Source organism: Phalacrocorax aristotelis, chromosome 8, assembly GCF_949628215.1.
Source record: "Phalacrocorax aristotelis chromosome 8, bGulAri2.1, whole genome shotgun sequence".
Taxonomy (NCBI): Eukaryota; Metazoa; Chordata; class Aves; order Suliformes; family Phalacrocoracidae; genus Phalacrocorax; species Phalacrocorax aristotelis.
Window position 1 is genome coordinate 16,859,494 of NC_134283.1, and position 25,527 is coordinate 16,885,020.

Sequence of the window (25,527 nt, forward strand, 5' to 3'; positions counted from 1 at the left end):
TTTATAGAATGTATCTTTGAGAAGCCAAAGTTTGCTGTAAAAAGGTGAAAACTGTCTCTAGAATAATTTGCACATACAAAAAAACAGATTCAAACTTTACATACTCTTTTTATGCAAGATCTGAGGTGTTTTATCTGCATGGAATAGCATATTGCTGGTCTTGCACTGACAAATATGGGCTCTACAAATGCATGTGAACAGACATACTTGTAGTGAAATGTTTAAAGCATAGAGGTTAAAAAAGATGTCATTAGAGTGATGAATTCTCCAGAAAACATTCCCATTGAGAAAATGTGTCACAGCATATATTTTCCTCTATAAATTGTACTGGTTTGTGATTTAGAAAAACTGCAGGGAAATTGGATATTAGAATTGAGTTTGCTTCCTTGACTGTGAGAAACCCTGGGTTAATAGCACAATTCAAGACAGTATGAGAAAAGTATGAGGAAATCAATATAGCATGTCACAGCAGACACACTGTATTTATTCATTTAATGCTTCCTTTTGGACTATTTAGTAATATGGCTGGGTTTTATCTGATTGCCCCACTGATGTTTGAGAACATGCATGGACTAACATACTTGAACTCTTCTTTTGTTAAAGCATTTTGAAAAATAGCAGAATATCAATTAATTCCATGCAAACTGCTCAAGTGAACTGTACTTCAAATGCACATCTCTCCTGATGCTGATGACATTACATTTGCTAACATGCAGGTGTAGGTGTACTTGAAGAGATCGTGATACAAGAAACAATGGAATTGTAGTGAATTAAGGCAGTGTTATCAGATTGGGCTGGGGCTTAGATCTCTTTATTTGAGAGGACAGCAAATCTACATTCATTGTCAGGCAGTTTAGAAATTGCTGCAGGAAGCCTGGCTCACATTCCTAAGTGCTGTAATCTTTGTATGCAAAGCATGCAGAAGGGGCCAGGCAGCACTGCAGGAGCTGCGTGGGAAGCGGTGGGCAAACTGCTGTGTAGGACAGCCACAGAAGTACCTGCGCTGTCACCCTGCTGTGCCTGCCCCTGCTCCACACGAAGGCTGCCAGCTGCGCTGCCCTGTGAATTATGCACTGTTTATACGCTATGAAAATCAACTTCCAGTTAAGACTGCGCTGACACCACCTAACTCATACTCACAGAATCTGGGGCACATTATCCACAGGTCTCTGAGATGAAAGGCCAGCCGTGAACTAGCCACTCTCCCATCAAATCCTTTCATTCACTCAGTCTCTAATGAGAAACACTAAGGAACGTGTTTCCAGCTCTTCTCTGGGTTTGGCCAGCTTCTGAAAACAAGGCTAATTGTCCACATGTGTGTTGTTCAGTTGAAACTCTGTCAAGAAAACAGTCTATCTGGCTGGGTTTAAAAGTTAGCTCTGATCCTGTAAACCATGTAACTGTAGTTTAAACTGGAGGTTAAATTCCGTTGGTATTTTAGATGCATATTCTACTACAATGCACAAATAAAAACAATGCCATTTTATTGAGTCTGAGATCCCACTGGGTTAATGAATTGTTCTTAAAATAAGCAGCTCGCTGATGTATTTTCTAGCTGTGAGTAATCAACGTAGTGATATTGTTTTGAGAATATAACCTGCAAATAATTGGGCATAGTTGACAGTAATTCTGTAGGTAAAATGATATCTGCCTATCTGCATAATTAAAAAAAATTAAATGCTGTTTAATGCACTTGAAAGAGAAAAGGTGTGTTTTGTTAACACCAATTTTTAAACCTTGCCCACCATTACAAAAAAGGCTTATTTTTAATATGCATTTTGTCATATTACAAGTCAGTTTTTCTTTAGCAACAAGGAAGAAGTTCTCAAAATGAGTACAGGTTCACCTCATTCATCATCATAAATTAAAATCATGACTTGTTCTGCGTACATTAGCACCTGATTGTTAATGTATTTCTAAAGATAAGCTTTAACTTAATAATAAATCCTGGGAGCTTTTTGCTTGTGATTAATTACTTTGCATTGTCCAAGGTGAATAAATGTAATGGGCATAAATTTAACTACAATTCAAATTGGGTGTTAGCTGATCTGGTTTTGTTTGTTTGATAGCTTAAGTGACATATTTTGTGCTTTCTTGTTGCACATATTTTCCACATGCACTAAGGCTGTTTTTTGCCTACTGAGACTGAAGTTTTGGAGAGGAATAAAAGAGTAATTTCCTTGCTATTTTTTTTTTAAAGAAACAAGCTACACTGAGGCTCTGATATTTTTGGTAGGCCCATGTGGAAAAAACATGTATAATTGTATGACTGATCCAGCAGATTGTTTAGCTGTATATTGTGGTATGCTGTTTAGGGGAACAATGTGAAGTATGAAGCAAACTCGAGTATGTGTGAAAGTTCTGTGAAGCAAAAGGAGCTTTATGTATGAAAATGCCCTACTAACATACCCCATGTGTGCTTATGCAGACTATGCACACACCTCTAACGCATGCATTTTATGTTTAACCTAGTCCAATCTGCTATATCCGTGAGAACATACAGATAAATAGATTGGTCATTTGCCAAATGACTTAAGATGATGAAGTGGCTGATATAGTCCAAGTAGATGGAACATCACAACTGGGTTGCATAGGGCTGTAGCAATGTGATGTATTGTGTGTCTAGTGGCCTTCAGTTATTATCACTTTTGTTGTAAGCTGGAAATTCTTGGGATAAGTTAAATACCCAAAAGTTGTTTGGCATACATACAGCATTTCTTTTACTTCTTTTTATTCTTTGGCTATTACTTCATCAAACAGTCCCACAAGGTAAAAGTACTTGTTGAATATGCTGCAATAATGTGCCTTGTATAACCAGTTCTGTTTTGGTGGTTTGTTTTTTGTTCGGGTGGTGTTGTGTGTTTTCAATTTTTTTTTTTTCCTTTCCTGGATGGTGCATCAGTACTTCAGGCGGCTTCTTCATGTCTCAGAGCACCTCAAACCTCAGTACACCTTAAGGCACCCTTAGAGCATGGTGACACACAGCATCCTGGGCCACCTGGAAACAGAAACATTGCAAAGCAGCAGCAAGCATCTGTTATGTTTCTGATATCAGTGAACTGCAACGCAGAAAGGTAAGAGGAAACGAAACTGTGGGGCGCAGAAAGCTTGAGAAGCAAGTTCCTGGGCTTGTTTCTGTGCTATGTAAACAGAGATAAAGTGCAGCAGATGCACTTAGTATCTGCTATGTTATGTTAACATGAGTATAAAGGGACATTAATGTTATGAAGTAATGTTGGTAAGTTAACTCTTAATGTGTCACATCACTCAAAATATTACATTAGCTTCAGTGGAGGTTAGATAACTAGATGATATTGCTATATGGATGGACATGTAAAACAATCACAGAATCAATGTCTGCCTTCTGTAGAGTGCTACCTTAGCAACTTTTTTAAGGAGTGATTTTTTTGTTGGTGTAATGTGATGTGAGTTGCCAGTTACATTTAAGTTCTCTGTTGACTCTTCTTCTGAAACGTTCCAAAATAGTTCTGCACAACACTGTCATGTCCGTTAACAAGGGAAAATCTGTGATCAACAACACTAGGAAGACTTCTGTTTTGCAAAGGAGGTAACTGAAGCACAGGCCAAATCTTGCCTAAGTCATTTGGTGGCCATGCTGGGATGAGGAATGATGTGTCTTGACTGTGTTCATTTCAACAAATTGGAAAAGTTGCAGCCGTTTCCCTTATACAACTTGTCTGCAAAATAAAGGTTGCTATAAAGACTTACCTAATCTATGGAGAATAGCAAGAACAATTTGAGACTTCAATTAGTGAGTCAAGGAAACAATAAACAATAAACAGTAAACAATAGCTTCTTACAGTGACTAAAGGAGACATAATACAGTTGAAAATGGTTACTCACATTTTGAGGACTACCCACCTAGTTCTTACTATTACCTAATTTAGACTAGGGCAAAGATGATGATTTTCTACGTGTTTACAGAATGTAATGTATATGAAAGTATATAAATATACATATATAAAAATATATAGGATAACAGGTAATTACTTTAAACTGAAAGAGTGACGATTTAGGTTAGCTGTAAGGAAGTAGTTCTTCACTATGAGGGTGGTGAGGCACTGGAACAAGTTGACCAGGAAAGCTGTGGATGCCCCATCCCCGGAAGTGCTGAAGGCCAGGCTGGATGGGGCTTTGAGCAACCTGGTCTAGTGGAAGGTGTCCCTGCCCATGGCAGGGGGGTTGGACCTAGATAATCTTGTATTTCTTGCAAGATAATCTTGCTATTCATGTAATTCATATGTTATCAATTGAAAAAAAATCAGGAAAAATAATACTTTGAACAATTCAATAAACTAATGCCTACTTGCTTAAGCCTTGCGAGCCTGATTCTGTAAAGACAAGCCCTACTCAAAGGTACCAAGGGAAGTTGAATGTGCTCAGCAGCACTTCTGTGGATTGGAATTTAGGCCACCGAAAGTCATCTGATACATTACAGCATCCAACAAACTGAAAGGAAATAGCAGATCTTTGATAAAGTGTATGGACTGTTTGGGGTAATTCTGTTACAGCTTTTAATCTGACGATATTTTCAGTTTGGCTGTTGTTCCATTCTGACCATATTGTAATTAAATGTTTAAACTACCATAGCTAATTTACTCCTTGGATAATGATTTAAAGAAGTATTCTGATTTGGCAGGAAAAAAATGGTGAAACAGCCAACACTTTATACATTGTTTCAAGTGTTTATTTGTTCAAATCAGGTGGGTAAAACATTCAGAAAAGTAAATTCTGACTGATATCACTGAATTCACATGTATCATACCTGTACAGGATTGATAGAAATTTTGAGGGTAGGTCTTTTCTGAGATACTCAGCATATCTATGAATGTCCTAATTGTTTGTTCCTTCCATCAGGCTAGTATGTGTGGGCTCCAGGGGTGTAAAATAGTTAAGTGATAAATATTTGAGCACGTACACATTGCTTTAAAACAAAAAGAGGGGTCAGTTTCAGTGGAAAGTGTTCCTTTTTTGAGGTAAAAGCCTGTTTTTCTGTGGAAAAGGTTCATTTTGAAGAGATAACAGCTTAACTAAACTAAAATCGTCTCCCAAAGGAATGCAGGAAATATTTGCAATTAAGTGTCCATTTACAGTGTGTTGTGAACTCTTCCCTTTAAAAATTATCTCTGAAGTTCAAAGGAAGAAGTCCCCCATTTTTGAGGTGAGTGTATATTGCTGTCATTAGCATTGCTGTTAATGGGGAAGAGTGGGAAGAACCATGAATACAAGGTTTTTTTGCATTATTCAGTGTAAAGCCATCTGCTTTTTGCTGTAACATGAGACACATACAACTACAGCAAATAGAGACACCACCATCACTACCCTCACAAAGGTCTGTGATTTCTGAAGAGTATTGATTTCTTTTAAATACTTCAAAGAAACCAACCAACGTTCTCCATCCAACTTTAGGCTTGAGACTTCCATCTTTTCTTTTAAGGCCTAGTTATGAATCGCTGAAACATAAGGGTTTATCATAGAAACCCTGGTGCAAGCTGAGCTCTGACCATAGTACAATTTAAATTATTTATGTACAGCGCTGTGTTCAAACTATGTGCACATTTGTCCTTGTCAGTCAACAAGTGTTCTATTAATCAAACAGGAACCCTGGTGTGTTCATTACAAAAGTAAGAACATTGAATTTCAGATGGTATTTTTAGTGCTTTTGACAGACAGGGATTATTAAGCTGTCACTCCCTCTTTTCTGCCAGCCTCCCTATCTTCCTCCCCTTCTTCTGCAATGCATTGTCATTTTATTATTAAGAGCACACTAATAGTTAAACGACAGGAACCCTAAACCCCTGACTAGTTCACTGACATGACAGGTTATTTTTTCCCTCTATTCCCTGTCCAAGAACCCCTGCTGATCTTCCCAGCATGCAGTGCTGTGTGACCCTTAACATCTGGCAGTGATTAATTGTCTTAGTGTCATAGCGATCACCTTCCTCCCTCTGATCCTCACTTACTTTGTTCTCCCTTTTAAAGCCAGTGTGCTGGAACCTTTTCTTCCCACTTTTAAATCTGTCCAGTATCCAGGATACTGTGTGTGTCTACTGCAATACAACTTGAAAGAAACTGAAACAGTCAGTTATCTGGCCCTGAAAGTCTGGTCATGGATTCAGAGGGCTTTCTGTTCACTCAAGGGGTGTGCTTGAAAAACAGCGCTAACTAGAATGACACAGATCTTGTTGAACTTGATCCGGATCTCAGGTTCCTTCTAAGCAAACAATGGGAAACACGATTTTCAGCAGACACATACGGTATTGTGTAGAAGGCTGTTGGCTGAAACTTAGACAACGTTACATAGATTAAGGGCCTGACACCTCCTGACAGCCCTTGCCCCTTTGTGCTCAGCTTGCTCTGCTGTACCATGCTGCTGCAAAGGTCTGAGCCCTTTCTGAGCCTGAGCTCTTCTCGCTCAACTCCCACTGAGTTAGGCAGGTTTTCTCCATGTGTACTGAGGACAGGTTTATAGGCTTCAGCGCCGTGATTGCCTAGGGTGAGAGCTAAAATGGAGATGATGTTTGCAAGTGAATTTTAGTGGCTGAGCAGTATCTGGGGAGTACTCATACCTGCTTTAGATGCTTATATAATATGAATACTGGTGGAAGAAGAGAGGACTGTACCACTAAGAGAAATGTCAGATGTACTTGTTCTGCTCTCAAACCTCAGTAGATTTCCCATGGAATTTTCAAGAATAATTTTAACCCCTGCCTCAGTTTCTCCTATTGGAAAATAAAGACAGTAAGTGCTTTGAGGTATGGGAGACTTAATCAGAGTTTTCAGAGACCTTTATTTTTCCTTTATGAATATGAAGTATTGGTAGGAAATTACTTATATCTGCATATTAAAGACAAGCTGCCAGGCATGGGGGAGCTATGTAAGAGGGAGGAAGGAGGCCATGTTTGCAGAACTAATTTTTTTAGATTGCTTAGATTCAGGATGCCTGTGATCTATTCACAGTTTGGCAACTTGCATGGGTAAACTACCAACTGCTCTAAACTTCCATTTCCTTGCATGCAAATGGATGATGAGCTAGTAGTCGTCTTTGCAAAAAAACCTAGCCCTCTTAACTTTTGAAGATGAAAGGTAGAAATAAACAATCGTTTTAAATGCTGGTTAAATAGTGGAATACATGCACTGAACTTAAACTACTGTTACATTTACATTTTAAGGTAAAATATCTGAAAGGCAGTTTCTCCTATTGAATGTTGAGTTCAGAGTCTCTCTGTCTCCCATGACACACACTCCTCACAAATAGATTTCTCCACAGCAGTATTATATTCTAGCTCTCCATGTATTCCAAATAACTATAAGGCCATTTATTTTCTATTTCAAACCAAAATAGTGAAATGGAGTGCATGGCCTTTTCTAGTTGCTAAGCAACACTTTGTAACATGCATCCTGCATTTTGCTGTGCCATTTGGCAATTCACACAGGATCTTGTTTGTTCATTTCCAGTCTAGTAACATTGGTTGCTGTATTTCAAGTGCCAGTATAGATCAAAGTATTTCCTAGAAGGATAAACATGTTAACTGGCAGAGAATGAATGATTAATATCAAGCACAAGCCTTTCAGTATAAAGAACTTGGCACGTCATCCATTGGCAAAGCTATTCAAATGAATGCCATCTATACCTAACAGATGTGCCACTAAGGAGTTATCTACTTCTTTCCAAAGTACTGCTTGCTGCCTTGGTGTGACTGAATATGGATGATAGCTGCTGCTGAGCTTTGTAAGCAACTGAGCCAAATGCTATTGTCAGCCATGGTAGTGTATCTGGAGATCTCTGCTGACTTCACTTGAGCCACTTCAGTTTTGCATCCATATAACTAATGATGGAATTATATTAAACTGCTATTTTATCTTCCTCTACCCTTTATGAACACTTACAAACAAACCAGAGTCTAATTTTTGACTATTTAATATTACTTGTCTCTGATCAACTCTAAGTGCATGCCTAATGAAAGTTGTCTTTAAGTAGGGGACACTCATTCATCATAACAAGGTGGGACATAGCTGTTTTTTGCTATGCTTTCTGAATTTCCAAACTTCTGATTAAAAACTGCAGATGATCTGAATCCCTGTGTTAGCACATAATTTTGGGGGGGTAGGGTTGACAGAGGGTTGTTCGGGAAATGCTTTAAAAATATTAGAGACAATTTTTTAAAGCTGTATATAGCAGGTATGTCTTTTTCCCTTGTGTCTGTTCTGTCATCGCTAGCTACTTCTGCATTTGTGTGGCATCTTTAATTAGCATTGTGTGTCAGATTCTCAGTGGTACTGTATACACTGGACCAAATGCCAGATGCTGGCAAACATATTAATTGAAAGTACTACTAAATGAGGAATGTTGTGGTGCAGTGGCACATCTGACATGGGAGGCAACAATTTTTACTCAATTACAATATTCCAAATCCTATGGAAAATCTGAGAAGTTTACAAAACCTGTATTCCTGTGGTAGAATGCTAGAGGATAGTTCCAAGAAGTGAACGTTTCCCATTACAGCCTCTAAAATTAGCAGATTATCTGAGTAATTCTTACAAAACCTTATTGGCTTAGTCAGTTCTGTGTCATTGTGAGTATATTTTATAGAGTTTCTCTGGATGAAAATTTACCTGCCAGCAGTGCTGGTGGAATAGTAAGTGCTAGAAGCTATTTTTTAATTGAACAGGCAAACACAGTACTCTCCTGTTCTTGCAGTCGTATTATCATCTGGATCTCATATATGGCCAAGGTCGGCCAGGGGCTAAATCTGTTCATACTTTTTTTTTTTTTTCTTCCTTGATCATATACCCTATACCCTATCTCAGACATGGCTGTGAAGAAGAGGATGAAGAAAGAGGTTTGCCTTGTGTGATCAGAGAGCAAAAGCAAGAGGTGCAAGTTCTTTACGCTGCCAGAAGTATACAGCTGGAGAGAATCAGCCCTCTCATTTCATGGCAAATAATGTTTCATATTTTCTGTGGCAACTATTATTACACTACAGCCTTAGCTCTAGGCCTGTAGGTAAAGCTGTTTGCCATGACTGCTTTTCTGTTTGTCCCCAGAGAGTTGAGGGTTCTCCAGCAAGTCTGTGGAGAGCAGAGCGATAGTCTTGTTCTGTCTGTGATACTGCAGCCAGAGTAGACTCGGGCTCATTATCCTGTAGCTGTATTGGTAGATACTTCTAATGGATCTAGAAATACTTCAAAGAAGTTTTTTCTCACACATGCACAGCAGGAATGCACATAAGTAAAAAAAAGGTATTTTAAAATTGACGTGTAGCATCTCTAAATCATATTCCCTGTTGTTTATTTTGCCTTTTCCTGATATTGGGATCATATACTGATTTCTACTGAACAGACTAGATCCTTTAGCCAAGCTGTGATGCTGAAGTAGTGTGAAATGAAAACAGCACCTCCATAATACTCTAAACACCATGGTTTTCAAATAAGTTTTAAGGTCTAAACTGCTTAAATGTTAATTTGGGAGCTCATCAATTGCTTTTCAGAGTGGAGTACAGTTTTTGTAGAGTATGGCTATAATAACTGTGGTTAAAAATAAGATTAAATGGCATGACAAAAAATATTCTTAAAAGATTTAAAGTGTTTGTAGTGGTGTGAAGAAAACTAATTTGTGTACTCTTGGCCCAGATATGCAACTACCTAACACTGAGTATAAGTTTAAATGCCCGTAATGTAGTGTCAGCTTTTCAATCCAGCATTTGCTTTTGACAGTATCTAGCATTCCTGTATAAACACTGCAGGGGTTGAAAAGGATGGGGGATAGGGAGTCATACTACTCCTTTGTTATTTTATACCACTCTGGGCCTCAAGTTTAAGTGCTCTGAATTGCCTGTCTGTGTATGCCTCTGTCTTTGAGTAAGTAACAAATTTATGCTCCTAATGTTTGCCACTGTGACCTGCACCTAGACCATATGCCTAAACCAGTCTTAAGTAGATGACATGATGACAAGATGACATCTTTTTAGTGTCAAATGATGGTTTCCCATGGCAGATACCCCACAGTGATGAAGTAGCAAGCTGTATGTGGGAGCAGCCACAGCAGTCCCCACACCACTCATGTCAGAGGATGTGACTGGAGAAGGTAGCAGGGTCCTTGCAGAACAGGTCCCCCAGTGCCGTGTGCATACACACTGCGCACAAGCAGCCCCAAGGCAGTCTACAAAATGAAATTGAAACAACCCAGCACTTTCTCTGCACTATGTGCATGCCCCCACAAAAGGCTTACAGAGGCTGCTGCTGCCCATGATGACTCCTGAGCAAAGCAAACCAGGGAGATTTTCCTACAGAGAGGCCATGGCTTAAAAAAAAAACCCCAAACCCCAAAAAACCACAAAACCAAAAAAAACCCCAACAAAAACAAACAAACGAACCAACCAGTTGGAGATCCATGTGTCTGCCTCACCCAGGCACTTGGTGAGCGTATTTGCCCACTCACCAGAGTGGTGCTGCCTGCTGTGGGTCACGCCGTGCCTGTCCTGCCCTGCGTGGGCATCACTTTGGCAGCAGGAGGTAACTTATGTTTGGAGCAGCAGCTGCTGTTGTCTGCGGCCATGGGTGTGACTGCAAAAGCACTTGGGCATAGTTGGTCTTGGAGGGCAGGACTTGGGACAGCATCATCTGTAAGGATGCAGGCAATAATACTAAGCTCTGGTTGTATTTTAACTGAGTATTATGTAAATCAAAGAGAGTAGCTGTTAAATTAAAGCGTGAGTAGGTAATACCTTCAGGTAATGCCTGCTGCTGCCAAGGCGCTGGATTTTAAAAAAATATGGAGATGGAAGTTTCAGAAAAGTCTCAGGAAAAACAACCTAGTTATTGACTTCCCCAAGGAGACATGCTGACAGCTCCCCACACACAGAATTTAACAGTGTTGAGGTAAGCCAGTGTGGCCACAGAGCTGAACAGCTTATTGTACAGATCCTTCCCAAGGGAAAACTAGACCCATTTTTACATCCGGTGGGAAATAAGTGACACTTTCAGCAGGGCTTGAAGTAATGAAGAATTTCTCAGAATGGAAAATTCAAAAAATCTCCTGCCTTCAGAAGTCTCCGTATGAAGTATCTTGGATATTCAATCAAATACCAATTCTGACATGAATGGAATGAAGCATGTAAATTTAAAAGTGTTTCATCTTATTGATTTGGCGTCTATATTAACTTTGAATGTTACTTTAGAAATTCTCACTCCAAAAAGTTGAAACACTTTAGTAAGGTTAATTTATCGATTACATATTGTTAACTATTGCAGTTTATAAAGTTTTTGAGGTATAGCAAAAGGATGAAAGTTTTAGATTAGGACTACATCTTGGTGATATTTTCAATTAAAATATTTAAAATGCAAGTTTAGGTTTGTAAAAAATTTTTTTAAAATCAAACTATCTTTTCACTTAAAACAAAAAGTCAGTTTTCTTTAAAAAAGAAATTCTACCATTCTACCAAAATGTTCCAACTATTGTCCAAGTATTGAGAAAAAACTTTAGGCGTGGACCACTGATGATGCTGTAATGCAAGGCGACATTGATATTCTGGACAGTTAAATTCACAATATTGCTGGGCACAGTATGATTACCCTAACTCGTAAGAATTTTCAAGATTTAATATTTTTCCTGGAGGTAGGATGAAAAGCCAATGTAAACATCATTCAACTGTAAAATCTCCTAGAAATTTGGACTGAGACTATTGAGATATTCCAGTTTTATTTGGAGACTTTCAACGTTATAACTTTGGTTGAACCTACTTTTTTGAAAATCTGAAAGATCTGAATCTCATTTGAAGATGTGTTCTTTTAATTTCAATATCTCTTCCATTTTCCCTCCTTGTTTGAACATATTTTTTTTAAGCTTTTGAATTTTTAATGAATTGGCATTTTCAGATGAAAATATATTGTGAAAATATTCCTGGACATCTCTCTTTAAACTGTATGTGTATTTAAAATATAATTATCGGTAGTTTGGGTGCACTTGGAATTATATCTCAAGCTCATGTGGAAATCAAAATCCAGTTTATATAAATATCCTTTCATCTGTCCCATTTTATAATAGTTTACAAAATGTTTTTACTAAAAGTAACAGACAACAAAGATGAAATCATGGTGGAGGAAAAATAATTGAGATGAAGGAGGGAGATAGTTATCTTTCCTACAGATTTTTACTGCAGTGTGTTTGCATTAATGCCTGAAAAATAGTGTATGACCAGGTAATTCACAGATTAGACAGTCACTGACTGAAATAATTATGCTTCTAGGACGTTTGCTTACTGAAGACTGAATTTAGTCTTACTTTGATGCATTGCAAATTGTCAGGTAACTACCTAAAGTCAGATTCTGATCTCATTTACACTGAAATAAAGAGAGTATTGCTACATTTGCTTCAGAGGAGCTACTCAACATGCTTAATTAAGAACAGAATCTAGTCCTTTATCATCTTCATTCATGTATATCTTGGTATACACTGAGAGGAAAGCAGTCAGTGGGGTGCTCCTTATGTCCAAGGTAACTCTGAGGTAGATTTGCATTGAACCTTTTTAGTCCTTTGTGTTCGATAAATCCCTCTTCTACTTAACTGGGTGTAGGGGTTCTCTTGGGTGCCAGCAGCATTGCTGCGGGTCTGCTTCAAGCACAGATTACTTGCAGGAAATACCATTGACTACCACAGGGGTTTCACACCTGGAGCTCTTGGAGTCTGGGCCAAGATTAAATCAACATTGTGGACTCGACAACTTACCTTGTAGTACAGCATATTCCTTAACTTCTTTGAGGTACCTGGGGCACCTTAGATCCCTGTGATGTACTGTCTAGGAAGCTGTGCTGCACTAATGCAGCCGGGTAGTATTTCAGCCTGTACCCAGCACATTAACTTCTACGGAGACTAGCTTGGTAAGGATATGCGATCTTGGTAGCCTTAGTGAGAAAAGCTGTGATGTGGGGCCCCTTGATATTCTTAGGAATCATAATGATTCGGGTACAAACACACAGTTTATGTTCTCTCCATAACCTTACCAGCAAGGGAGGAAAAACTTCTATTCCTTGGCAAGAGTCCCCAGTGTACTCAGAGCTGTTGGCTGCACTTGTGCATTTATGAATTCTAACAACTCCATCACGAATGTTGTTACCAGATACCTGGGATCTAGCCACAATAACTACATTTCCAAATGTTTAAGCATGGTTTGCTCTTAGGAACATACTCTCAGCTGTATTATATAGTTACTATATACAGTAAGATCTCATATGAATTTTTTTATTTATTCCCTAACCTTTCTAGTCAAGGATGAAATACGTTTGGCATCACTTCCAGACTTCTTGTGTTTTCTGTGTTTCAGTACTATAGAGATGTGGTTTTTTTTTTTTGTTTTTTTTTTTTTTTCTTCCCTAAGACCTTATATCCTGAGATACAGAGTAGAGAGACCACCACCGCTGGAGTTAGTACAGAATGTGCTTCTCGCATTTTGAGAATATTGTTTGGTCTCTTAGAGAGAACCAGTATAATTTTTCATCTGGAAAGTATTCAAAGGGTATTTGCTGGGAAGGAAAACTGTAGCTGTGTAATACAATTATGCAGACAAAGGTTGCAGAGGCACTACCAAAACAAAGTGGGCTTATGGTATGTGGGGTAAAAGCAGGAAGAAAAAAAATATTGATTCACTGTTCTGTTGCAAAGAGAACAAAATGTTTCTTCATATTGTTTTGGATCAATAACAATGTCCTAAAAGACAGAACTCTGGGGGGAAAATAACCATCTCCATGGAGAATGGAAGAAACTTACTATAGTTTTGTGTACTGTTAGAAAGATCACAAAGTGCCTGTCAGTCTGATGGATGAGTCGATAAAAACTCTCCTTTTGATTTCCACAGACGTTGGCTCAACCCGAATCTGCATAAAGGATTCTGAGAGGGTTGAAGGGATAAAAAGTATTTTCTCCAGGCTGAAGAAAAGCAGCAGAGTAGAAAGGGCAGAACAACCCAAAGTGGAAAGAGGGGAAAGAATCTGCTTTCTCTAGATCACATGGAAGTTTCCAGTACAATATTGGTAATTAGGATTTTAGAGATGAGTCCAGTTTTTGGCCTAGGGGATTCTGTTAGAATTGTATATAGAGAAACAAAACCAATTAAGATATCAAGTAGGTGTAAAAAAGAAAAAAGTTTTGAATAAGTACTGTGAAGCAGAAAAAAGCAAAAGAACAGATGTTCAGAGTATTTTATTCCTTGGCTATAACTCTATTTTGCAAATCAAACTGAGAAATATTTGACCAGTCATGTTTTCCTTAAGCATGGTGAAAGCTCTGATTATTCACCTTGCAGTAAGAAACAAAATTTCTGTATATCTCTATAGGCTTTTTTTACCATAATAGCTCAGCTTCAGTGTGTTTATCTCAAGGAGATAATATGTAGATAGGAAGAGTCACCAAGTGACCAGCCTGAAGTCACACAGGGAACCAACCCATTGCAGAGCCTAGTGGTAAACCCATTGCAGTCTGCCCAGTGATAGACTGTCCCAGTAACCACTGGACCTGAAAACTTGCCTGTTCTGCGTGCGAGTTAGTTTTGCCTGCCCACTTTCAGGTAACTCGTGTCTTTTGCATATTGCATGGTGTTTCTTCATTTTCCATACAGAATTACATCTAAGTTTGCCAAACGCAGGAAAGGGACCTCAATTCCATTTGCATAAGATCAGCTTTTTGGCAGCCATACAGCTTTTGGGAGAAAAACAGGAGAAAAAAGGAAGAGCCTATTAGGAATAAGATGATGTCAGGCTGTTTTAAGTGCAGGAGTTGTTCAAACAGCAGGTCCATGTTAGAAGTGTGTAATTTTTGGACATATCCCTAGCCTAGACTATGTGCAGCACAGTAGCATTTCCAGAGTTGAGTAGTGGGAGGGATTTTTATCATTAAATCACACAATGTAAGACAAAATTTCTTTTTTAAGACCCTAAAGTCTTTGAGTGCATAAAATGTATTATTTCTGTGTGCTTATTTTTGTTACCTTATAAACTTAAAAAGAAAAAAAAAAAGGCAGGTTTTTATTCTTCAGTTTTGGAGGAAAAAAGCTTGCTTCCAGGGTGAGATTTGGCATGCGAAGTCTCTGGCCAGACAAATTTTTAAAATGGTATCATAAACCTCTGAAAATAGGAGTTTATAATAGAAATGTAGACATACAGTTAATTATATCGTCTTGAATGGCGCCACTATAATTAGCTAACTTCTATATGATGCCAAGTTTTAAAGTATTTTACTTTTATGGCACTGGCTGTCAAAAGCTATTTATGTTAGTTTCTTTTATTGTCTTACTTTCCTGACCTGGCTCACCAGGTTAGGAAAATGGCTTGCAGATTTTACTTCAGCTCTTAAGAACCTTTGCAGCCTCGATGCCTAGATGCACCCTAGAACCTGGAGTGTCAAAGGGAGTGTATTCCCTCCAAAGGCAAGCAGGAGGATATCAGCACATGCAGACTTCTCTGAATAACTTCAGACTTGTGGTTCCCATTGAAAGGAATTCTGAGATCACTGACAATCTCAGCTGGACAGGAATCTGCTAATATTTGGGTGTTATATATACTTTTAAGGTGACAGATAAAATACAGAGAAGAAAAAGAACATGATCTGTTTTATAAATACAATATTTCCTACAGGTTCAAAATCAGAGAAGGGTGCTAACAGCAGAGCCGAGGAGATTATGGGATGAGAAAACCTCTGTCCTTTAGTTTCTGTTTCCAAGTAACTGTAGCCCTTTTGCAGCTTATTCCTTTTTAGGTGTTTTATAGCACACAGAGGATCACTGTTTCACCCATCACTGAAATCCAGTTTTCTCTGGAGTGGAATACAAAAACCATTACAACAATGTGACCAGGGCTATCGTTTAGGTTGAAAAGTTAAAGACATGTTTTTCAGTTAAAGAACCAGGAGAATCTGTGAATTAACCACGTATGCGCAAGTATTATTTGAATTGATAATGATATATTAACAAACTTAATCATAGAAAACAGTCATTATCATTTGAATGTCCAGGCAAAGCCTTTGCCTGTTTTTTAAGATAAGTTGAATTTTCAGAATTATTTTGAAAGTGAATTTAAATTTTTTCAAAGAATATCCATATGCATATAATGGTATCCTTAAGTTACTCAGTGTCCTTATTATTTAACATATCCATATATATATGTGGATATATAAAAATTATTAGTAGTATTCATATGCTTGATATCAGTTTTCTCAATTATAACCGATAAGGATCTGAGAGTGAAACTTGAGTTCAAATACACTGCACCCTGTAGGTTGTTGCTCTTTAGGGATGGTCTAAATTGTGCTGCCCTGGAGAGAGATTTTTTTCTATGGATGGTATGTAAGGTGATGTGTTAAGGTAATCCTACTTCTGTTTTTGTATGAGACTGGGTGAACTAGTACTGTCTAGGAGTGTTTGGGCAAGCAGACATTAACAGTCTTTACAATCTAAGAGTCCTGAATTTTAATGTCCAATCGGTTGTTTTCTGATGATCTGCATTTCTTCAGATCTGCCATCAAATTACATCTCTTCTAATAAAGCTTCCAATGGTAATTTAAAAAGTATTTTGTTATGCAGTAATCAACAACATGTAGGAATTAACGTGGATAGTGCTACACCTTTCAGGCAATCTCTTCCTTCTCTTGGCCATGTGCTTGTCACTTTTCCATGATAGCTCCTCTTTTTAGAATAATTTTTGGTTATATGCTCTTTACTGGCTACAAGGAGTTCCACACTTGCTATTACTCTGTACAGAGGTGATAATGCAAACTAATGACATGAGCTCAGGACCACATATTCCCTTTTTTCATGTTGGTTTATAATGGATCCTCAGGTGGATTCTTCCAGCTTCGATGCATATGAGAAATCTTGCTGATTGCAGCAGAACTGCCCAAGTGAGTAAGGAATGAGGGACTGGCCACTGAGTGAATAATAGTAATTTCTGCTCAGACAGAGCATGTCAAATCAGTGGCCACCAGACAGTGTGATGGAATTAATGAGGAGAAACAATAGCCAGCACTGACAAGTTGGGATAAACTCATAGAGTTGAAGTGCCACATCCAATTAATATATTTCATTGTTGTTCCCTGGAGATGGGGACCCTCTGACAACCTCCATGAAAGCTGAATGGGAAGTCCTGGGAATAGAAAAAGCAAGTATGGGTAAAGCTCATGGTGATCTCCTTTAAAAAAAGAAAAATGCTAACACTGAAAAAGCCTTGCCTTTCTTTTCTGTCCTTGACTTTGCTACAAAGTCTGCACTTTGCTGCCTGGCAGGAAGTGTTAAAGTAAATTGCTTTCAAATGAAAAGAGAAATAAAAGTTAGGAAAACATCTTTGTCTGTGCTTAATTTTGTTGTTCTGTTGGGCCTGACACTTTTGCATTTTGATGCAAAGCATATTTTGATCTAAAGTCCTTGTATAAACCAAATTGGACTATCAAGATTCCTGGGACTGCTTTGAAAAAATAAAACTTAAGGCATCATTTTCCATTCCAGATAAGGGAATTTACTAGTAAAGGAACTACAGAATTAGTCCAAACAGTGCAAAAAACGTGTTGATACCAATGATATTTTACTCCATAGAATACTTCACTCAGCTATAGCTTCCAACATATATAAGCAAAATAACAGCCTGGAGGAATGATTCATGTGGAATTATTTAATTCTGCTCAGCAGAGTGCTACTTTTAGCTGGGAAAAATGTTCTCATAGACTGGTAGGCAACAGATATCCAGTACAAATGGCATCCCCCCTTGCTGAGTGAAAATTAGTAGCAGGTCTTTGCACAGTGCATGTACTTTGAGAGGAGGGAATTGTGTCATTGTTATTTGCTATTTCCACAAGCTGACACTTATCTTGTAAGCACATCAACTGTTTGCTTTAGCTCCACAAGTCATTTCCTATACATTATATCAGTTAGTCATGTTGTTCTGCATTGTGTGCAAAAGAGGTTAAATTCCACATGTAGAGAAATAAAAGATGAATAAGAACTATCTAAATAATTGTTTTAAAATGGGAACATCTATTCATTTCTTTAAAAAGTGGCTGTGTTGGTAAACTGTTTCAGACTTTTGCTTCTATTGCATCCGAAGCCAGATCAGCACATAAAACACTTACTCCTTGAAGGTAAAGTAAATTAGATAAATTCAAATTCAGCCAAAAGACTAAATTAGAATTGTAACTTTTTCTTTTTATTCTTACATCCCAGAAATCCCACAGAGTTATCAGGAGAAAAAACCGGAGTTGACTATAGTTGCAAACAGTGGAAGATATCAGGATTCTTTTTTGTATATATTTCCATATGTAAAGAAACACATTTTTTGTAATCATTGCATCTAAGCAGATGTTGGCCATTTTTTTTTAGCAAATGTTTGTCTGCTGTATTGCTGCTGGGGAATTGTATCCTTGCTAGGGAATTGTATGTGATGTAGTAGGTTTTTTTCTAGCTCTAATATCATCGAAGCTTTAGATTTGGTTCTGTGTTTTTACAGTAATGTTTGCTTACTGTTTGTTTTTATTTAATTAGAACTATACTGTCATGCAGTGCTGCACTGTACATCTGAGAATATACCAAATAGAACTGTAACTCCTCAAGCATAAGGGGAAAGTAAGAGAAGAAAAAGAAAGCATACAACATTCTTTGGCAAATAATAATGAATATTTTATTCAGGTTGGTTTGAAACTTAGCATTTTAAGGTTCTGTTAGAGAACTAGAATATAGGCTTCCTTCAGTCTCCTGGCTCTATAATAAGATCCTGAAAAATGAATTTCCTTAATCAATGGTTGAATACAAACTTATCAGTCAAGATTTTCAGTCTGTAGATTTCTGCAATAGAAAGAGTTCAAATACTCAAGTGATACAAAGCTCACTTTTTTTTTCTTGTTCTCACTATCTCATTCCTGTGTAACTGTATTAACATCACTGGTCTTCATCTTTATTTTCAAATATCCCAGGACAATATTATAAAATCTTTATAAAGAAAAAGGTAAAAAGTTATGGCTTCAATTCACCAAACATTTAAGCGAGTGCTTAATTTAAAGCATGTGGATAATCCAAATTTGCTTCAGTCATTGGCTTCTGGACCAGGGCAAACACATTTGGAATGCATCCTGCATATTTATTCTACTATATACATGATTCTATCACATGTGTGCAAAGTTGTTTGTGATTAGATTTGTCAATTACATTAACTGGATTGAGATTTAACCTGAGAAGAATTTACAGTGAACAGCACTCCTGCAATAAAGGTAATATCTGAAGAGAGAGCAATCTATCATTTTTAAAAAATAAACCTACTTTTTGAGGCAAAATATCTATGTAAATTTTATTTTTTTCCTTTTTGAAAAGTAGTAAAAAAATTAAAATTCGTTTGGTTTTTAAAATAAGGAAAAAATTATTGCGTCTGTCCCCTTTGATATTCTCCAGATATTTCTTCTGATGCTTAAGTGTACTAGAAATATCTGGAGAAACTGCAGCTAGTTTTTCTCATCAGATTTCTCAGTAACTTCCTGTTTGATTCTCCAAATATTGCCCAGAATAAATTCTGTGGGAGAAGCTTCCATTTTAGCAGTTCATCTGAAAAATATTTCTTCTTTTGAGATTTGATATTGATTTTTTGCAGTATTAAAATAAAGTGCTGATGTTCTAGAATCCGTCCTTTGCCCCTGTCTTCCCTGGGGGATTGTAAGGGATGGTCTGGTAGCTAAATGCCACTTAGATCATATACGTGTATTCAGCCTCTGTGTGTATTTATATATATTATATATATACGACAGAGAGAGGAAGAGAATTCTTATTCCATTGGTAACAACTGGCTGGTAGTAAACAACAAATAAAATGCTCTAAAAAGAAGTTGCTGATGCTTCTAAATGATCTGGCTGGACTCCTAATTGATGTACCTTTATTCTTAAAGAAGCTGTAGTCTCCGTCAGTTGCTGTTCTGCTATGTCATTGTCTGTATACTTTGTTATACAGAACAAATACAAGAATATATTATTCTTTTGCAGGAAAGTTGCATGGGCCTAACTATTAAGTCCATCCTTTGCCATCAACAGGGAAGACGGAGGTATTTGTTTTAGTATTCATATTAGTATTCATATTATTCATTTCAAAAATATTGTTGAGGGTGAAGGGCTTCCAGGATGGCTATAGCGATCCTACAAAATGTTTGATGTACTACTCTAGGAAGCAGATTTCCTTTGGTTTCCTCAGATGGAAACTTAGACTCTTTGTTTCTTAGTTTCTGATTCCTGGACTACAGTCTTCAAAAGATATTTCAGCTTTTTGTGTCATTTTTAAAACAGGAAGAGACAGTTTTTCTTTGTTTTTAAGTTCATGACTGAAAGCAAAACTTGAAAGAACTTTTTAGCGTAAGTATAAAAACACAAACGTCTGTTTTTCTATTGCTGGTGAATAGTTAAATGTCTCAAAGGCAGCTCCATTCCAGAATGACTTGCTTCCATCCACACCTAAGATACCAGTACGTGCTGTAGCCATCAGTGCCACTGGGGGATTTGATATTGCTTGGGCACGCTAACAAGTGGAAACCTTGCTTTTGGGAACTTCCTCATGGAAATGGTGTGCAAATGTACTTATAAAGTGCTTTGCAAAGAGATACTCAGATAAAAATCTTTGGTATTTGTGCAAGACCACAGATTATTAGTATCTTCTAGTTTACAAGGGCCACATTCAAGTCACCTGAAGCATGAACGTGAACACCAAAGAGATTTTTTCCTATAGTGTTCTGATCTTACTATGATTTGCATGGGATCTGGCCCAAATTTGGAAATGAAGCTGAATTTTATGTCCTCTCTATGATTCCTCTGGGGATTTAATTCCTGAAAGTGAGGCTATGAAGTCTACTTGAAGAGATTAAGAAAAAAAAAAAGGTCAATATGCTAAACTGTTGAAAATAAGGAGAGAATGCATTATTTGTGACACTACTGGAGGCCACAGGTCTTTCTTGAAACTCCAGTCACTTCCCGTCCCTTCACCAAGTTCCTAAAAAGACATATTACTGTTCTAGAATGACAGCAAGTAACAAAAATGTCAGACCTACTCTTAGGACCTTGGTATCTGGTAGGGGTAGATGGCATATGTGTGAGAGTTTCAAAAGGAACAAATAAATAACAAATGGAAGCATTAGCGTGTTCAGAATTATGCTTCCCTACAGTAATGTCACTATTTGGGATGACTTTACTATCATGTCCTACATTTTGACCAGCTTGCTTTCCTCCTCCTTCAGAAGATTGATGTACCCCAAGTTGTTAGTTCTGCTTTCATCTTCAGAGCTGACTGGTCTCTTGAATCCATATGTTTTGGGTTTTTTTTTTGTTTTGGTTTTTTTTTTTTACTCAAGACAGTCAATAGAGAATATAATATAAAATTACTAATGGAAGAATCAAGGCTGTTGAAGAACTTACTGCTATTCTGTTTCTTTTTAATCATCCAGCTTTCCTTTTCCTTTCTCTTCTGCATGTAAGCATCAATGCAAAAGCTTTAAGGGCCGTAGATGATCTCTTCTTTATTTACCCACTAATCACTGAATAAGAGTGTTAAATCAGATCCTGCTCAGTAAGTAAAAATATGAAATCTCAGCACTAATCACAGGTTTCCATTTGATGATTATGAATACTTAACCTTGTCAGCTCAGATCTGAGTGCTTTATTCTGAAGTCTGCAAGTCAAGACTCCTGTATTTAAGTGTTTTAGAGGAGGGACTGCTAGTTTTCAGAATGAAGTGATAGATACTCATTACATACACATTTCAACTGAACAATAATACCTTCTCTTGTGTACCTATGCAGCCAGTGTAGAAGTATAGAGTGGAAGGATGTAAGACACCAAGTCTTTTGTTAACCCAGGAGTTACCTTTTGTTCTTTTTGTTAGACCCAAAGGTAACGATGACTTGCAATTAGCATGAAATGTTAATGAATGACCGAGCTTAATGGAGGGAGGGGGAGCAGTGGAACTATGAAGTGGGACACTATAAGCCTTGAATGAAGATTTGGGTTTGTGAAAATTCACCTAACCAAGCTCGTTCTTTATCTCTGAGTCCACTTGTGTATTATGGCAACCTTTATTTCCTTAGGCTAACTTGCTATCTGGTAGTAAACTCCAAATTGCCACCAATGTAAACTTCATACTCATCTACTTGCAAACTACAGTGCTCTGCCATCAGAGGTGCCATAAATTATAGCCACGTGAAAGGATAATACAGGGCTAATTTATTGACATGCATTCCTGCTCTAGCTGCTGAAGAATGATGATTCTCTGGGCATAGAGTTTTGTGGGTGACTTTTTGAACTGATTTAAAACATTCCTTTGGCTAAGAAATCACTGGCTGCTCTGAAGTAAACAAGGTGATTATACTGGTCACCAGCTATTACTGTGTAACATCAGGGAATTTTCCTTCTAAAGTGTGTCAGCAACGGTGCAGGCAGAGGAACCTACTGAATTAGTGATGACAAACAGGAGAACTTACAGCAACCTGGATGTTGACAGGCTGCAGCTGAATGCATAGAGAGGATGGATAGCAAAGCAAGTGTTTTATGAAAAGTGATTCAGAGACAGAAATGTAAGATGCAACCTTCATTCTTTTCAGAGACGTTTTACTAGAGATAAGATAATGAATTTCAAAGAACTCAAGTACTTGCAAACCAACAGTGAAACAGAAAACTAGTTTGCCTACTCACACATGCTGAAAGAGCCTGACTGTGGTGGGGAATGTATGTTTTATTAGCCTGAGATTGGTATGACTGTGCTAGTTATGTAACTGTAAAACTTCAATTTTCATGAAAATTCCCTTAACACACTGTCCTTAAAACTTTTAAGACATTACCTTTATGCAAGACTAGAGAGTTACATTTTGTAGGAGCAAATATATTACAGGTTTTTTTTGTAATAGATTTTGAGAAGATAATTCTCCTGTAGCAGCTTCCTTAGGGGCAAGAGTCTAACCCTCTAGGCCTAGGAAATAGAAAACCGTATTGCTTGAAGTCACACTAAAATCACTTTATCTGCCCACAGTAGCTACCTGGATCACATGCTTTAATCATTAGGCATTATACCATAACAATGTGATTTCTTTTACACAAAGTATTGAGAGTTTTATAGGTTAGAACAAGTGCAGTGCTTATTTCTGGAAGCGTCAGACCTGTGTAACTGGCTGGCTGACTGCCTCGTTGTGTGTCTGTTGCAAGCAGGGGTTTCTGGTTTTCTATCACTTTTTACAGAGAAGCAAAGATGAAGCCTGAGCCAGTCAATACACTTAACAGAAAAGTGCAGACATATTCTGTGGGATTAAACAAACTTAGATTAAAGGCATTGTATACAAAGAAGTACTTTGAATCCAAATATTTTTAATTATTTATGTACTTACAGAAGTAAAATTTCTTTTTTTTTTTTTACTCAACCAAAGCAGCCATATAAAGATTCTATACCTGCTTTTGTATTTTGAAGGCTATGTATCTTCTAGTGGTAGTTGGTGCTGGGAGAAGGAGATGATGAGGGAAAGAGAGAGGATCAAGGAAACACCTGACAAATTTAATCAGTAAAGTGTAGATATGAGGCAACAGCTTGCCATTGACCTTGCTGACTGACTACATTCTTACATCCTTTCTATAAAAAATACTGTTGTTTGGAGAGGAGCTTCCTAGAGCAGCGTCCCAGCCTGCTGACAGAACCAAGTTATAGCACAGAAGTAGCAATACCAGGATGTTGTCACAAAATTTCTAAGGATCCTTTAGACCTAGCACCTCAAAACAACTTCTGTGTGTGACTTGCAGGTTTGAACAAGGGGAAATTGGGGAAAGGCGGAGGAGACAACTATTCAAAGCTACCTAAGATGTTAAGTAAGAGTAGGGAAAATGCAGTTAGGCTTGGATGAATTTTAAAAATAATTTTCAGGTTAAGTGGATTAATTCAGCTACGCAAAGAGGGAAATGTTTAAATACACTGGGCCACGTTCCGTTTTGGCCTACAGGCTTGCTGTAGCTACTCCACTAAAGTCAGTGTAAAGGATGGGAGTGTTCACATTTTGGAGTTAGATGCTGACAGCTGGCCAGATCTGTGATCTTTTAGCTCTTGATCTTTTCTTAATCCTCCAAGCGTATGCTTACAAGCAATGGGTTTCAGTGCCAAAGTGTAACTGCTGATATTTTCCAAGCCCTGTTTTCCAGCTCTAGTAGTTGTGGTACAGTTAAGCTACATGTTTGACAATATATGACTCTATCATATGGGAAGGAGCATTACATTTGGAATCCAGGGGGAACAAAGAATTCAGTACTTTCTAAAGGGAAGTTGAGTTTGTTGTTTAGTATAAGTATACCAAGTTACTATAAATCAAAAGAAAAGACTCGTAATAAATTCCTTCAATGGTCTTGAAGATCATTTAAATCTAATGTTATACTCTAACAAATTGACAAGCAATAGTTATGCGGCAACATCTTGTCAGGTATGCGGGCTATACTTACAAATCTCGTTAATTGGTATGGGTAATTTCTGTTTCCTGGAGCATTTTATTTGTACTGTTTACTTTTTAGGGTCTGTCATCGATGAAGTAAATCTTGGGGGATTTTCTGAAAACTTAGAGTACAACCTCTCTATGCACCCTTATTCTGTTTTTCTAAAACTACACCAAAGTTGGAACCAAAGTATGTGTGTGGGAGGGACATATGGCTAGGTAGAAGACAACATATATCTAGTATGCATATTTAGCATGCACTTACCATGCAGTTAGTTTAGACAGCATCTGTTGTTTGTTTCAGCAGCTTTTTTTTTTTTCTTTTTGTAGGGGGAAGGGTGCAATCTGTTTAAAGGGGACCTGCAAAGAGAGGGAGGGGAAGGGTTTATGTCTGTTTTCTTCTTTTCACTTATGTTTAATGAAGAATTGCTTTGGCTTGCCTTTTGCCTTAGAAATATCAGGACTTCAAAGCATTATTTTGCATGGTTTTATTGCAGGCATTTTTGGATCATTGAGGTTCTGGGAGTTCTTGTCAGCTTTAAATGGAAGGGGTGGATTCCTAACAAAGAGCATTTCTCCAAGTTCTCCCAGTGAAATGCATTTATATTTCTGTTACCATTAGAGCACTCAGCCATCTCGTGTAGTTAGGACCCTGTAAGGCTGTTTGGTGTTGTGCACCTTATTTAACATATGCATTTGGCATATATTATGGTGATCTGTTATTGCAGTTCAGGCTGCACTTATTTATTTGATGGGAGCAGATGTTCCTCCTCTTGCCCCCTGGGAGCCCCTGTTCAGCATGCAGCTGCTGCTCTACCGGGGTGCTGAAGAAGCGGGAGAGGTCCATCCTGGCCCCAGGTTTGTTCCAGGTGCTGGACTGAGACAGCTGCCCCTAGGTTTCTGGTGCTGCACCCTTCACTGAGCAGGCACCTACCTGAATCCAGCCTTAGCCATTTTGAATTTGCCACCCCACCCTAAAACCCTGACATACTCAGCAAACTTTGAGTGGCTCCATGACCTCCCTCCCCTGTGTCATGTTTTAATAGTCAT

General features: G+C 37.9%; 1 long non-coding RNA gene across 1 annotated transcript in view; it reads left to right on the forward strand.

The window, feature by feature from the left end:
• Positions 1 to 3,297, forward strand: part of LOC142061055 (uncharacterized) — a 104,260-nt gene extending 100,963 nt beyond the window's left edge. The window contains exon 3 of the long non-coding RNA XR_012662035.1: positions 2,903 to 3,297. This is a non-coding gene — a long non-coding RNA (uncharacterized LOC142061055). The remainder of the gene's footprint in view (positions 1 to 2,902) is intronic.
• Positions 3,298 to 25,527: the final 22,230 nt, after the last annotated feature.